At 45.3% G+C, this 15,569-nt stretch overlaps 14 non-coding genes across 14 annotated transcripts; all 14 read left to right on the plus strand.

Moving 5' to 3' along the window:
* Positions 1-119: 119 nt before the first annotated feature.
* On the plus strand, positions 120-238 carry LOC130396927 (5S ribosomal RNA). The gene has a single exon (XR_008899540.1). It is a non-coding gene; the product is annotated as a 5S ribosomal RNA (ribosomal RNA).
* A 529-nt stretch (positions 239-767) lies between these two features.
* Positions 768-886, plus strand: LOC130396928 (5S ribosomal RNA). The gene has a single exon (XR_008899541.1). It is a non-coding gene; the product is annotated as a 5S ribosomal RNA (ribosomal RNA).
* A 529-nt stretch (positions 887-1,415) lies between these two features.
* Positions 1,416-1,534, plus strand: LOC130396929 (5S ribosomal RNA). The gene has a single exon (XR_008899542.1). It is a non-coding gene; the product is annotated as a 5S ribosomal RNA (ribosomal RNA).
* A 7,097-nt stretch (positions 1,535-8,631) lies between these two features.
* Positions 8,632-8,750, plus strand: LOC130396930 (5S ribosomal RNA). Its single transcript, XR_008899543.1, has one exon. It is a non-coding gene; the product is annotated as a 5S ribosomal RNA (ribosomal RNA).
* A 529-nt stretch (positions 8,751-9,279) lies between these two features.
* LOC130396931 (5S ribosomal RNA) lies at positions 9,280-9,398 on the plus strand. The gene has a single exon (XR_008899544.1). It is a non-coding gene; the product is annotated as a 5S ribosomal RNA (ribosomal RNA).
* Positions 9,399-9,927: 529 nt separating this feature from the next.
* LOC130396932 (5S ribosomal RNA) lies at positions 9,928-10,046 on the plus strand. Its single transcript, XR_008899545.1, has one exon. It is a non-coding gene; the product is annotated as a 5S ribosomal RNA (ribosomal RNA).
* Positions 10,047-10,575: 529 nt separating this feature from the next.
* LOC130396933 (5S ribosomal RNA) lies at positions 10,576-10,694 on the plus strand. The gene has a single exon (XR_008899546.1). It is a non-coding gene; the product is annotated as a 5S ribosomal RNA (ribosomal RNA).
* Positions 10,695-11,223: 529 nt separating this feature from the next.
* LOC130396934 (5S ribosomal RNA) lies at positions 11,224-11,342 on the plus strand. The gene has a single exon (XR_008899547.1). It is a non-coding gene; the product is annotated as a 5S ribosomal RNA (ribosomal RNA).
* Positions 11,343-11,871: 529 nt separating this feature from the next.
* LOC130396935 (5S ribosomal RNA) lies at positions 11,872-11,990 on the plus strand. The gene has a single exon (XR_008899548.1). It is a non-coding gene; the product is annotated as a 5S ribosomal RNA (ribosomal RNA).
* Positions 11,991-12,518: 528 nt separating this feature from the next.
* LOC130396936 (5S ribosomal RNA) lies at positions 12,519-12,637 on the plus strand. Its single transcript, XR_008899549.1, has one exon. It is a non-coding gene; the product is annotated as a 5S ribosomal RNA (ribosomal RNA).
* Positions 12,638-13,166: 529 nt separating this feature from the next.
* LOC130396938 (5S ribosomal RNA) lies at positions 13,167-13,285 on the plus strand. The gene has a single exon (XR_008899551.1). It is a non-coding gene; the product is annotated as a 5S ribosomal RNA (ribosomal RNA).
* A 529-nt stretch (positions 13,286-13,814) lies between these two features.
* LOC130396939 (5S ribosomal RNA) lies at positions 13,815-13,933 on the plus strand. Its single transcript, XR_008899552.1, has one exon. It is a non-coding gene; the product is annotated as a 5S ribosomal RNA (ribosomal RNA).
* Positions 13,934-14,462: 529 nt separating this feature from the next.
* LOC130396940 (5S ribosomal RNA) lies at positions 14,463-14,581 on the plus strand. Its single transcript, XR_008899553.1, has one exon. It is a non-coding gene; the product is annotated as a 5S ribosomal RNA (ribosomal RNA).
* Positions 14,582-15,110: 529 nt separating this feature from the next.
* LOC130396941 (5S ribosomal RNA) lies at positions 15,111-15,229 on the plus strand. The gene has a single exon (XR_008899554.1). It is a non-coding gene; the product is annotated as a 5S ribosomal RNA (ribosomal RNA).
* Positions 15,230-15,569: the final 340 nt, after the last annotated feature.

The raw sequence follows: 15,569 nt of genomic DNA on the forward strand, positions 1-15,569 counted from the left end.
TTACTGCCGTTTATATCTAACTAATGATTGTTTTTGTAAAAGTGTAACGTCGAGCCTCAGCAGCTTTCTCACTCCTTATGTGCTACTGTATAAAACCTGGTTTTGCGCCTGCACTAATTGCTTACGGCCATACCACCCTGAACACGCCCGATCTCGTCTGATCTCGGAAGCTAAGCAGGGTCGGGCCTGGTTAGTACTTGGATGGGAGACCGCCTGGGAATACCAGGTGCTGTAAGCTTTTTCTTTTTCAACTCGAGCTCATTGACTCCGTGGCCTACCGTGGCGTACCGTGACCTGATGTTTACTGCCAACCGCTTTGGAGGATTTAAGCAACATACAAAAACTGACAACGTCTCTCAAAACTATTTTTGTGAAACATGAGGACAGTATAGTGATACTGCCAGCAGGGAGCACCAGAGAGCTGAACCGACAGTTGTACATTTCTTAAACTTTCACCAACACAAACACGCACGCTCACTTCAGATCATGGGAGGACGTCAAAAAATCACCACCCATTCTCTGACACTTTAACCGTTAACCTTGGTTCAAACATTTAACATCACACGCACACGCAGTGTATTTCAGATAATTAATGAATTCAGATGTCACAATGATCGTTTACATGGATAAGGAGTCCTACTGAATCAATTACTGCCGTTTATATCTAACTAATGATTGTTTTTGTAAAAGTGTAACGTCGAGCCTCAGCAGCTTTCTCACTCCTTATGTGCTACTGTATAAAACCTGGTTTTGCGCCTGCACTAATTGCTTACGGCCATACCACCCTGAACACGCCCGATCTCGTCTGATCTCGGAAGCTAAGCAGGGTCGGGCCTGGTTAGTACTTGGATGGGAGACCGCCTGGGAATACCAGGTGCTGTAAGCTTTTTCTTTTTCAACTCGAGCTCATTGCCTCCGTGGCCTACCGTGGCGTACCGTGACCTGATGTTTACTGCCAACCGCTTTGGAGGATTTAAGCAACATACAAAAACTGACAACGTCTCTCAAAACTATTTTTGTGAAACATGAGGACAGTATAGTGATACTGCCAGCAGGGAGCACCAGAGAGCTGAACCGACAGTTGTACATTTCTTAAACTTTCACCAACACAAACACGCACGCTCACTTCAGATCATGGGAGGACGTCAAAAAATCACCACCCATTCTCTGACACTTTAACCGTTAACCTTGGTTCAAACATTTAACATCACACGCACACGCAGTGTATTTCAGATAATTAATGAATTCAGATGTCACAATGATCGTTTACATGGATAAGGAGTCCTACTGAATCAATTACTGCCGTTTATATCTAACTAATGATTGTTTTTGTAAAAGTGTAACGTCGAGCCTCAGCAGCTTTCTCACTCCTTATGTGCTACTGTATAAAACCTGGTTTTGCGCCTGCACTAATTGCTTACGGCCATACCACCCTGAACACGCCCGATCTCGTCTGATCTCGGAAGCTAAGCAGGGTCGGGCCTGGTTAGTACTTGGATGGGAGACCGCCTGGGAATACCAGGTGCTGTAAGCTTTTTCTTTTTCAACTCGAGCTCATTGCCTCCGTGGCCTACCGTGGCGTACCGTGACCTGATGTTTACTGCCAACCGCTTTGGAGGATTTAAGCAACATACAAAAACTGACAACGTCTCTCAAAACTATTTTTGTGAAACATGAGGACAGTATAGTGATACTGCCAGCAGGGAGCACCAGAGAGCTGAACCGACAGTTGTACATTTCTTAAACTTTCACCAACACAAACACGCACGCTCACTTCAGATCATGGGAGGACGTCAAAAAATCACCACCCATTCTCTGACACTTTAACCGTTAACCTTGGTTCAAACATTTAACATCACACGCACACGCAGTGTATTTCAGATAATTAATGAATTCAGATGTCACAATGATCGTTTACATGGATAAGGAGTCCTACTGAATCAATTACTGCCGTTTATATCTAACTAATGATTGTTTTTGTAAGAGTGTAACGTCGAGCCTCAGCAGCTTTCTCACTCCTTATGTGCTACTGTATAAAACCTGGTTTTGCGCCTGCACTAATTGCTTACGGCCATACCACCCTGACGCCCCCTACAGTGTCGGAGTACGTAGTGTTTTTGAACAGCCGCATGGTGAATTGTTTGTTCTGGTGGAGAGAGTTTTGTTGGAGTATTGCTATCTGGTCTTACAACCTAGTTATTTTGTGTTTTTTTCGTCCCCCGCAGTCATAGACTGTTGGGGGATCGCCCTGAGTTTATATTTATATATTTTTCCAGTCTTTTTTTTTCCTTGTACTACTGTGGAGGCGAGAACGATCCGGGGCTTAGCTTCGGCGAAGCCACCGGTTGAAATGAGGGCCGGCGGGCGGCGAGCTGGAGCGACGGAGAATGGTGCAGGACGTGAGGTGGAGGAGGACGGAATGAAAAAGGGAGAAGTTGGCGGGTTGCGAGGAGGAAGGAGTGCTGCGGAGGAGTCGGGAGGAGAAAGGAGAGAAGGAGGGAGCGGGGGAGATGGAAACGGCAAGACGGCTGGAGGCGGGCAAGAGCAGGTGGCTGGTGGAGAAACAGCGGACGGGTTAAAAAAGACAGAGCGCAAGTATGAGAGGAGGCTCACGGTTTGCGTGGAGCAGTGCGGGGATGTTATACCCATTGGAGAACTAATGAAGGCTATGGCGGTTGTGTGCGGAGAGATAAGGGCTTGTAGGGTGCTGGCCCTCGGGAAGCTGGAGGTGACGGTGTGTGGAGAGAGGGGGAAGGACCGTCTACTGGACGGCTTTAAGGTACACAATACAAGGATAATTGCCAGAGAACTATGCAATGACGAGCTGGTGGTTTCCTTTCTCACCCTGCCAGCATACATATCGGACGAGGAAATCCTGGAGAGACTAAGAGGGTGGGGAGTCCGGGCGATTTCGTCCATTAAGAGGAGGATGTGGCCGGGCACCAACATAGCGGACGGAACAAGGATTGTACGGGTGAAATTTAATGAGCTCGTGCAATCCTTGCCGTATTCCACTAGATTCAACACGGCCACGGGTGTTGAATACTTTAGAGTTATCCACGACCGACAGATGAAGGTATGTAGGAACTGTATGCAGCCTGGCCATATCCTGCGCGAGTGCCCGGATTTCACCTGCCACAATTGCGGATGCCAGGGCCACTACGCCCGGGAGTGTGCCACAGGGGTGGTAAAGTGTCTGACGTGCCGGAGGAGGGAGAGGGACTGCATATGCCCGGTGGCGGTGGAGGCGGAGGGGGACGGCGGCGAGCTGGATGGTGGCGCACCGGGGGCGCAGGACGACGGTGGTGGTGAGGACGAGGAGGAGGGCATGGGCGCGAGCATGGACCGGGACGGTGCCTCTGGGGGGGAGGAATTCCCCACGTTGCTGGAGGAGGAGCTCACCTCGGGCCAGCCTGCGGACCCGGACCTGAGGGGAGAGCTGAGCGAGGGCCTGCCGCGGCGGCAGGGAGACAGGAGCGTGAGAGGCAGAGGTGAAAAACAGGAAGGGGTAAGAATGTTTGGGGATGGAACGGGGCTAACTGCACTTAAAATGACTTGGGGCAATGAGGAGGTGGGGGAGAGTGGGGATTTTGTTGTTGAAACTGTGAGGGAGGGGAGCTCGGGGAGTGACATGGACTTGGAGGAGCTAAGGGAGGCTAAAAAAAGGCTGTCTGCAAGGCAAAAAACGGACGGGAGTGGGAAGAAGAACAAGAATTGTTAATTTTTTTGATGAAGGTTATTGTACTAGCTGGCTCTTTTTCGTTGGTTTCTTCCTTATTTTATTTTTTATTATTTATGGCTTTGGTTATTTTTTCCCTGAATGCGAACGGTATGAGAACTGAATATAAAAGAAATGCCATATTGGACATAAGAGCTGATATTTTGTGTTTACAGGAAACTAGGTGGGATGACAACCTACTGAATAGGAGTAGAAAGCAGTGGAAAGGCCAGATTTATTTTTCTGAAGGGACTCCCAGGGCCAGGGGAGTGGCAATATGTTTTAATAGTGCTAAAATAACGGGGATTAATTTAGTTCATAGAGATTTAGAGGGGAGGTTGTTAGTTGTTGATTGTGTTTATGAGGGGAGGGAACTTAGAATAATTAATTTACATGCACCCAATGGGGAGAAGGAGAGGAGGGTTTTTTTGGCTGGTTTAAATGTGTGGTGCAACCCTAACTGTATGATTGTGGGGGATTTTAATGTTATTTTGACTCGGTCTGATTTATCGAGTAACAATACGTTTAAAGGGGACAGCACTAGGCAAACCCTTAGGGACTTGATGGAGAACTATCAATTGGTAGACATATGGAGAGTCCTACACCCGTGGAAAAGGGTTTTTTCAAGGAGGCAACTTGTTGCTAATACTCTGAAACAGAGTAGGATTGACTTTGTGTTGGTACAAAGTGGTAATGTTAAATTAATTAAGAGTGTGGAATACATCAATAATACCTGGAGTGACCACGCGGGGATTAGGTTAGAGGTGGGAGGGAGGGGAGGGAGTGTCAACCAGAGGCCTTGGTGCTTTAATGCCAGCTTTTTGGGAGATGCTGTGTTTATGAAGAGCATGGGTTTTTTTTTGAAGAGAACGATGGATGAATGGAATGATGATGCGAATATGAGTGTGTGGTGGGAGAGTGTGAAAATAAGAATTAAAAACAAATGTGTCAGGTATGGTATAGAAAAAAGGAAAAGGGAAAATGCAGAGGAGGTTCATTTGAGAAAACAACTAAATGAGGAAATTAAACTGTTAGATGAGGAGGGTAATATATGTACGGAAAAATATGTGGATTTAAAAGAAAAATTGAGTGCCTTAGAGGTAGCGAAGTGTAGAGGGGCTGCTATTAGAAGCAGGATACAATATATGTACGAAGGGGAAAGGAGCACAGCCTTTTTCCTGGGTTTGGAAAAACAAAAACAAAATAAAACGGAGATAAAGGAGGTATTAGATAATGGTGGTCAAATAATAACTGATAAGGAAGAGATATTAAAAGTAGTTAGGGATTATTATGAGTGTTTATTTAAAAAAGATGCATGTGATGAGGATAGTGTGGGAGAGGCCTTAGAGGCACTGGAGAGGACTTTAAGTAGGGAGGATAGTGCTTGGTGCGATTGTGAATTTTCTGTGCAAGAGATTTATAGTGCTATTGATGGACTAAACAAGAATAAGAGCCCGGGGAGTGATGGTCTGACAGCCGAGTTTTACGTCGGCTTTAAGGGAATTCTGGCTCCGGTGGTTGAAAAACTCTGCAAGTATGTGGAGAAAACAGGCTGGCTCCCGGAGAGTATGGGATTAGGCATAATTACGATTTTTTATAAAAATAAGGGTGATAACAAAAATCTTGATAACTATAGGCCAATCAGTCTACTCAACACTGACTATAAAATTATTGCTAAGATACTTGCGAATAGAATGAGGGAGGTAATAGGCTCAGTAATAGGTCCAACTCAAGCGTATAGCATTCCGGGGAGGGACATTGGGGATTCGATATTAACAATAAAACAGGTAGTTAGAGATATGGAAGGGGAGGGAGGATTGTGGCTGGGGATTGATTTAAACAAAGCGTTTGATAGGGTGGATCAGGATTTTTTGGGGAGGGTACTGGAGAAACTTGGATTTGGGACTAAATTAAGGGGGTGGGTGGGATTGCTCTATGGGGGGGCTAAGAGTAAAATTAAGTGTAACGGTGCTCTGACTGACTCTTTCGATGTCAAGAGGTCAGTGAGGCAGGGCTGCCCAATGTCAGCACTGCTCTATAGCATGGTGGCGGAGCCGTTGGCGGCTTTAATTTTGAATGACAAAAGAGTGTGTGGAATAGGTAAGGGAAAAATTAGTTTAATGCAGTATGCGGATGATATTAATGTAATGGTAAAAAGTGAGAGTGATGTGGATATAGTGTTGAAACATATAGAAACGTATGAGAGAGCTTCAGGAGCAAAAATTAATATGGAGAAATCTGAAATAATGGGGATGGGTAGGAACAAAGACCTAGATAACAAATGGGGATTCAAAGTAGTGGAGAATCAAAGAAAAGTGCTCGGAGTGTATGTTGGTAGTGATGAGAATGAATGCGATGATTTGACGTGGAAGGATGTTATTGGGCGTATGCAAAAGACCCTGAGTATGTGGAGGGCTAGGGGTCTGCTGTTGAGGGGAAGGGTGGCCGTCACCAATGCTCTAGTGTTGTCGCAGGTGAATCATGCCTTGAGCACTTGTGCGCTTCCGACTTGGGCTGAGCAGAAGATTGCCAAAGTCGTTAGAGACTTTATTTGGAGGAGCAAAGCAGCCAGTATAGCGCATAGAACGCTGATAAGGGTCAATGATCAGGGTGGGCTAGGATTGATGGACGTACTCGCAAAAAGAACTGCGTTACGAACTAAATTGATAGGCAAATTTAGGGATGCAAGTCGGGAGGCGGCCTGGAAGGGCCACTTCAGCCAGTGGCTGAGCACATTTGGTCTCTTAAGTGATGACAATTTGTTGCAGACGCAGAACGCAGCGGCATATGCACATCTGCCGCGGTTCTTCCAGGAGGTGCTCAACGCGTGGTTCCTGCTGTTTGATAAGACTACACTCGTATGCGAGTCAAGAGCGTCTGTGATGAGGCTACCTTTCCTCTCCAGCCCATATTTTAAACAGGGGGGCGGAGGGGTCATCAAGAGCGTGGCTCTTGAGAGGGCGGGGCTGAAGCGGGTGGGAGATCTAGTGGACAGGGGAGGGAGATGGGATAAAGAAAGAGTGATTAGGATAATGAGAGAGAAGGGGATAACATATAGGAGGGGAGTGATTGTGAAAGTGTTGGAGAGAGTGGAAGAGTGTGTGATGAGTGAATGGGGGGACGGGTTTAGAAATAAGGGGAGGGTTGGGCAGGATGATGGGGTGGGAATCTTCCTGTGCCTGGGGGGGGAGACACACGCCATTACTGATGTCAAGACAAAGATTTGGTATAAGCATGCATTGACACATAGAGTGCAAAAACCCACATGTGAGAGTAAATGGGCAGACACATATCCGGACATTACACCCAACATTTTGTGGAAGTACATTAACATACCGCACACACCGCATGCAATATTTGATCTTGATTTCAAGATAAGGCACAGGAGGATTTTCACATGCATCATCCTGCACCAAATGCACAGGGGAGTGTATGGGAGGACGTGTATGGTGTGTGAAAGTGGGGATGAAGACGTGAATCACATTTTTGTGTATTGTTGCGAGCTAGTGGAGTTCTGGGGAAAAATCAAGGGGCTGCTGGGAGGGTGCAGTGTGGGAGACTGCTGGGTGGAACGGGGGTGGGAATTGTCTGTACTCTTGGGAGTGAGTAGGAAATATAGAAATTGGAAAATGATCAATATGATCTTTGGATTCGCAAGGAGGGCGATTTTTAACAGACGCAATTTTGCGCTGTATGAAAGGAGAAAGTTGGATGCATGGAGGCTGTTTGTGAATGAATGGAAAAGACACTTACGAATGCTGTATGTTGTGGACGAGGCTTTGTTTGTGAGTATGTTTGTAGAGAGCGCGGGAGTATGTGGTGTGAATGAGAATGGAATTGTATGGATGACTGAGCAGGGCACCGTTTGGGGTTGATTTGGGTGGTTTAAAGGGGGTGGCTTATTTTTGGAGGTGGGAGAGTGGGGGGTTTTTTGTGGGATTTTGGTTTTGTGTGTTTTTTTCGAATGAGGGGTGGTTTAATTTTGTGGGTAAATGGTCGAGGCTAAAAGATTCTGTGTTTGGCTGTTCGGTTTGTGCTTTGGGATTGAGGGGCGGTTTAATTTCGAGGGTAAGTGTATTCGGGAAAAGATACTGCTTTTGCTGTGTTGTTCTTATTTTTAATTTAAAAGAGAAAGTGTGTTTAGCTAATTGTTTGTGCGGTTTCTGAGGGTGGTTTATTTTGTGGGACTGTTTTTCATTTACTTTTATTTGATATACGTATAAATGAATGTGTAATTGTATAAAATTGAATATATTTTTGATAATAAAAAAGATTAAAAAAAAAAAAACACGCCCGATCTCGTCTGATCTCGGAAGCTAAGCAGGGTCGGGCCTGGTTAGTACTTGGATGGGAGACCGCCTGGGAATACCAGGTGCTGTAAGCTTTTTCTTTTTCAACTCGAGCTCATTGCCTCCGTGGCCTACCGTGGCGTACCGTGACCTGATGTTTACTGCCAACCGCTTTGGAGGATTTAAGCAACATACAAAAACTGACAACGTCTCTCAAAACTATTTTTGTGAAACATGAGGACAGTATAGTGATACTGCCAGCAGGGAGCACCAGAGAGCTGAACCGACAGTTGTACATTTCTTAAACTTTCACCAACACAAACACGCACGCTCACTTCAGATCATGGGAGGACGTCAAAAAATCACCACCCATTCTCTGACACTTTAACCGTTAACCTTGGTTCAAACATTTAACATCACACGCACACGCAGTGTATTTCAGATAATTAATGAATTCAGATGTCACAATGATCGTTTACATGGATAAGGAGTCCTACTGAATCAATTACTGCCGTTTATATCTAACTAATGATTGTTTTTGTAAGAGTGTAACGTCGAGCCTCAGCAGCTTTCTCACTCCTTATGTGCTACTGTATAAAACCTGGTTTTGCGCCTGCACTAATTGCTTACGGCCATACCACCCTGAACACGCCCGATCTCGTCTGATCTCGGAAGCTAAGCAGGGTCGGGCCTGGTTAGTACTTGGATGGGAGACCGCCTGGGAATACCAGGTGCTGTAAGCTTTTTCTTTTTCAACTCGAGCTCATTGACTCCGTGGCCTACCGTGGCGTACCGTGACCTGATGTTTACTGCCAACCGCTTTGGAGGATTTAAGCAACATACAAAAACTGACAACGTCTCTCAAAACTATTTTTGTGAAACATGAGGACAGTATAGTGATACTGCCAGCAGGGAGCACCAGAGAGCTGAACCGACAGTTGTACATTTCTTAAACTTTCACCAACACAAACACGCACGCTCACTTCAGATCATGGGAGGACGTCAAAAAATCACCACCCATTCTCTGACACTTTAACCGTTAACCTTGGTTCAAACATTTAACATCACACGCACACGCAGTGTATTTCAGATAATTAATGAATTCAGATGTCACAATGATCGTTTACATGGATAAGGAGTCCTACTGAATCAATTACTGCCGTTTATATCTAACTAATGATTGTTTTTGTAAAAGTGTAACGTCGAGCCTCAGCAGCTTTCTCACTCCTTATGTGCTACTGTATAAAACCTGGTTTTGCGCCTGCACTAATTGCTTACGGCCATACCACCCTGAACACGCCCGATCTCGTCTGATCTCGGAAGCTAAGCAGGGTCGGGCCTGGTTAGTACTTGGATGGGAGACCGCCTGGGAATACCAGGTGCTGTAAGCTTTTTCTTTTTCAACTCGAGCTCATTGACTCCGTGGCCTACCGTGGCGTACCGTGACCTGATGTTTACTGCCAACCGCTTTGGAGGATTTAAGCAACATACAAAAACTGACAACGTCTCTCAAAACTATTTTTGTGAAACATGAGGACAGTATAGTGATACTGCCAGCAGGGAGCACCAGAGAGCTGAACCGACAGTTGTACATTTCTTAAACTTTCACCAACACAAACACGCACGCTCACTTCAGATCATGGGAGGACGTCAAAAAATCACCACCCATTCTCTGACACTTTAACCGTTAACCTTGGTTCAAACATTTAACATCACACGCACACGCAGTGTATTTCAGATAATTAATGAATTCAGATGTCACAATGATCGTTTACATGGATAAGGAGTCCTACTGAATCAATTACTGCCGTTTATATCTAACTAATGATTGTTTTTGTAAGAGTGTAACGTCGAGCCTCAGCAGCTTTCTCACTCCTTATGTGCTACTGTATAAAACCTGGTTTTGCGCCTGCACTAATTGCTTACGGCCATACCACCCTGAACACGCCCGATCTCGTCTGATCTCGGAAGCTAAGCAGGGTCGGGCCTGGTTAGTACTTGGATGGGAGACCGCCTGGGAATACCAGGTGCTGTAAGCTTTTTCTTTTTCAACTCGAGCTCATTGCCTCCGTGGCCTACCGTGGCGTACCGTGACCTGATGTTTACTGCCAACCGCTTTGGAGGATTTAAGCAACATACAAAAACTGACAACGTCTCTCAAAACTATTTTTGTGAAACATGAGGACAGTATAGTGATACTGCCAGCAGGGAGCACCAGAGAGCTGAACCGACAGTTGTACATTTCTTAAACTTTCACCAACACAAACACGCACGCTCACTTCAGATCATGGGAGGACGTCAAAAAATCACCACCCATTCTCTGACACTTTAACCGTTAACCTTGGTTCAAACATTTAACATCACACGCACACGCAGTGTATTTCAGATAATTAATGAATTCAGATGTCACAATGATCGTTTACATGGATAAGGAGTCCTACTGAATCAATTACTGCCGTTTATATCTAACTAATGATTGTTTTTGTAAAAGTGTAACGTCGAGCCTCAGCAGCTTTCTCACTCCTTATGTGCTACTGTATAAAACCTGGTTTTGCGCCTGCACTAATTGCTTACGGCCATACCACCCTGAACACGCCCGATCTCGTCTGATCTCGGAAGCTAAGCAGGGTCGGGCCTGGTTAGTACTTGGATGGGAGACCGCCTGGGAATACCAGGTGCTGTAAGCTTTTTCTTTTTCAACTCGAGCTCATTGCCTCCGTGGCCTACCGTGGCGTACCGTGACCTGATGTTTACTGCCAACCGCTTTGGAGGATTTAAGCAACATACAAAAACTGACAACGTCTCTCAAAACTATTTTTGTGAAACATGAGGACAGTATAGTGATACTGCCAGCAGGGAGCACCAGAGAGCTGAACCGACAGTTGTACATTTCTTAAACTTTCACCAACACAAACACGCACGCTCACTTCAGATCATGGGAGGACGTCAAAAAATCACCACCCATTCTCTGACACTTTAACCGTTAACCTTGGTTCAAACATTTAACATCACACGCACACGCAGTGTATTTCAGATAATTAATGAATTCAGATGTCACAATGATCGTTTACATGGATAAGGAGTCCTACTGAATCAATTACTGCCGTTTATATCTAACTAATGATTGTTTTTGTAAAAGTGTAACGTCGAGCCTCAGCAGCTTTCTCACTCCTTATGTGCTACTGTATAAAACCTGGTTTTGCGCCTGCACTAATTGCTTACGGCCATACCACCCTGAACACGCCCGATCTCGTCTGATCTCGGAAGCTAAGCAGGGTCGGGCCTGGTTAGTACTTGGATGGGAGACCGCCTGGGAATACCAGGTGCTGTAAGCTTTTTCTTTTTCAACTCGAGCTCATTGCCTCCGTGGCCTACCGTGGCGTACCGTGACCTGATGTTTACTGCCAACCGCTTTGGAGGATTTAAGCAACATACAAAAACTGACAACGTCTCTCAAAACTATTTTTGTGAAACATGAGGACAGTATAGTGATACTGCCAGCAGGGAGCACCAGAGAGCTGAACCGACAGTTGTACATTTCTTAAACTTTCACCAACACAAACACGCACGCTCACTTCAGATCATGGGAGGACGTCAAAAAATCACCACCCATTCTCTGACACTTTAACCGTTAACCTTGGTTCAAACATTTAACATCACACGCACACGCAGTGTATTTCAGATAATTAATGAATTCAGATGTCACAATGATCGTTTACATGGATAAGGAGTCCTACTGAATCAATTACTGCCGTTTATATCTAACTAATGATTGTTTTTGTAAGAGTGTAACGTCGAGCCTCAGCAGCTTTCTCACTCCTTATGTGCTACTGTATAAAACCTGGTTTTGCGCCTGCACTAATTGCTTACGGCCATACCACCCTGAACACGCCCGATCTCGTCTGATCTCGGAAGCTAAGCAGGGTCGGGCCTGGTTAGTACTTGGATGGGAGACCGCCTGGGAATACCAGGTGCTGTAAGCTTTTTCTTTTTCAACTCGAGCTCATTGACTCCGTGGCCTACCGTGGCGTACCGTGACCTGATGTTTACTGCCAACCGCTTTGGAGGATTTAAGCAACATACAAAAACTGACAACGTCTCTCAAAACTATTTTTGTGAAACATGAGGACAGTATAGTGATACTGCCAGCAGGGAGCACCAGAGAGCTGAACCGACAGTTGTACATTTCTTAAACTTTCACCAACACAAACACGCACGCTCACTTCAGATCATGGGAGGACGTCAAAAAATCACCACCCATTCTCTGACACTTTAACCGTTAACCTTGGTTCAAACATTTAACATCACACGCACACGCAGTGTATTTCAGATAATTAATGAATTCAGATGTCACAATGATCGTTTACATGGATAAGGAGTCCTACTGAATCAATTACTGCCGTTTATATCTAACTAATGATTGTTTTTGTAAAGTGTAACGTCGAGCCTCAGCAGCTTTCTCACTCCTTATGTGCTACTGTATAAAACCTGGTTTTGCGCCTGCACTAATTGCTTACGGCCATACCACCCTGAACACGCCCGATCTCGTCTGATCTCGGAAGCTAAGCAGGGTCGGGCCTGGTTAGTACTTGGATGGGAGACCGCCTGGGAATACCAGGTGCTGTAAGCTTTTTCTTTTTCAACTCGAGCTCATTGACTCCGTGGCCTACCGTGGCGTACCGTGACCTGATGTTTACTGCCAACCGCTTTGGAGGATTTAAGCAACATACAAAAACTGACAACGTCTCTCAAAACTATTTTTGTGAAACATGAGGACAGTATAGTGATACTGCCAGCAGGGAGCACCAGAGAGCTGAACCGACAGTTGTACATTTCTTAAACTTTCACCAACACAAACACGCACGCTCACTTCAGATCATGGGAGGACGTCAAAAAATCACCACCCATTCTCTGACACTTTAACCGTTAACCTTGGTTCAAACATTTAACATCACACGCACACGCAGTGTATTTCAGATAATTAATGAATTCAGATGTCACAATGATCGTTTACATGGATAAGGAGTCCTACTGAATCAATTACTGCCGTTTATATCTAACTAATGATTGTTTTTGTAAAAGTGTAACGTCGAGCCTCAGCAGCTTTCTCACTCCTTATGTGCTACTGTATAAAACCTGGTTTTGCGCCTGCACTAATTGCTTACGGCCATACCACCCTGAACACGCCCGATCTCGTCTGATCTCGGAAGCTAAGCAGGGTCGGGCCTGGTTAGTACTTGGATGGGAGACCGCCTGGGAATACCAGGTGCTGTAAGCTTTTTCTTTTTCAACTCGAGCTCATTGACTCCGTGGCCTACCGTGGCGTACCGTGACCTGATGTTTACTGCCAACCGCTTTGGAGGATTTAAGCAACATACAAAAACTGACAACGTCTCTCAAAACTATTTTTGTGAAACATGAGGACAGTATAGTGATACTGCCAGCAGGGAGCACCAGAGAGCTGAACCGACAGTTGTACATTTCTTAAACTTTCACCAACACAAACACGCACGCTCACTTCAGATCATGGGAGGACGTCAAAAAATCACCACCCATTCTCTGACACTTTAACCGTTAACCTTGGTTCAAACATTTAACATCACACGCACACGCAGTGTATTTCAGATAATTAATGAATTCAGATGTCACAATGATCGTTTACATGGATAAGGAGTCCTACTGAATCAATTACTGCCGTTTATATCTAACTAATGATTGTTTTTGTAAAAGTGTAACGTCGAGCCTCAGCAGCTTTCTCACTCCTTATGTGCTACTGTATAAAACCTGGTTTTGCGCCTGCACTAATTGCTTACGGCCATACCACCCTGAACACGCCCGATCTCGTCTGATCTCGGAAGCTAAGCAGGGTCGGGCCTGGTTAGTACTTGGATGGGAGACCGCCTGGGAATACCAGGTGCTGTAAGCTTTTTCTTTTTCAACTCGAGCTCATTGACTCCGTGGCCTACCGTGGCGTACCGTGACCTGATGTTTACTGCCAACCGCTTTGGAGGATTTAAGCAACATACAAAAACTGACAACGTCTCTCAAAACTATTTTTGTGAAACATGAGGACAGTATAGTGATACTGCCAGCAGGGAGCACCAGAGAGCTGAACCGACAGTTGTACATTTCTTAAACTTTCACCAACACAAACACGCACGCTCACTTCAGATCATGGGAGGACGTCAAAAAATCACCACCCATTCTCTGACACTTTAACCGTTAACCTTGGTTCAAACATTTAACATCACACGCACACGCAGTGTATTTCAGATAATTAATGAATTCAGATGTCACAATGATCGTTTACATGGATAAGGAGTCCTACTGAATCAATTACTGCCGTTTATATCTAACTAATGATTGTTTTTGTAAGAGTGTAACGTCGAGCCTCAGCAGCTTTCTCACTCCTTATGTGCTACTGTATAAAACCTGGTTTTGCGCCTGCACTAATTGCTTACGGCCATACCACCCTGAACACGCCCGATCTCGTCTGATCTCGGAAGCTAAGCAGGGTCGGGCCTGGTTAGTACTTGGATGGGAGACCGCCTGGGAATACCAGGTGCTGTAAGCTTTTTCTTTTTCAACTCGAGCTCATTGACTCCGTGGCCTACCGTGGCGTACCGTGACCTGATGTTTACTGCCAACCGCTTTGGAGGATTTAAGCAACATACAAAAACTGACAACGTCTCTCAAAACTATTTTTGTGAAACATGAGGACAGTATAGTGATACTGCCAGCAGGGAGCACCAGAGAGCTGAACCGACAGTTGTACATTTCTTAAACTTTCACCAACACAAACACGCACGCTCACTTCAGATCATGGGAGGACGTCAAAAAATCACCACCCATTCTCTGACACTTTAACCGTTAACCTTGGTTCAAACATTTAACATCACACGCACACGCAGTGTATTTCAGATAATTAATGAATTCAGATGTCACAATGATCGTTTACATGGATAAGGAGTCCTACTGAATCAATTACTGCCGTTTATATCTAACTAATGATTGTTTTTGTAAAAGTGTAACGTCGAGCCTCAGCAGCTTTCTCACTCCTTATGTGCTACTGTATAAAACCTGGTTTTGCGCCTGCACTAATTGCTTACGGCCATACCACCCTGAACACGCCCGATCTCGTCTGATCTCGGAAGCTAAGCAGGGTCGGGCCTGGTTAGTACTTGGATGGGAGACCGCCTGGGAATACCAGGTGCTGTAAGCTTTTTCTTTTTCAACTCGAGCTCATTGACTCCGTGGCCTACCGTGGCGTACCGTGACCTGATGTTTACTGCCAACCGCTTTGGAGGATTTAAGCAACATACAAAAACTGACAACGTCTCTCAAAACTATTTTTGTGAAACATGAGGACAGTATAGTGATACTGCCAGCAGGGAGCACCAGAGAGCTGAACCGACAGTTGTACATTTCTTAAACTTTCACCAACACAAACACGCACGCTCACTTCAGATCATGGGAGGACGTCAAAAAATCACCACCCATTCTCTGACACTTTAACCGTTAACCTTGGTTCAAACATTTAACATCACACGCACACGCAGTGT

The sequence above is a fragment of the Gadus chalcogrammus genome, chromosome 12 (assembly GCF_026213295.1).
Source record: "Gadus chalcogrammus isolate NIFS_2021 chromosome 12, NIFS_Gcha_1.0, whole genome shotgun sequence".
In the NCBI taxonomy this organism is placed as follows: domain Eukaryota; kingdom Metazoa; phylum Chordata; class Actinopteri; order Gadiformes; family Gadidae; genus Gadus; species Gadus chalcogrammus.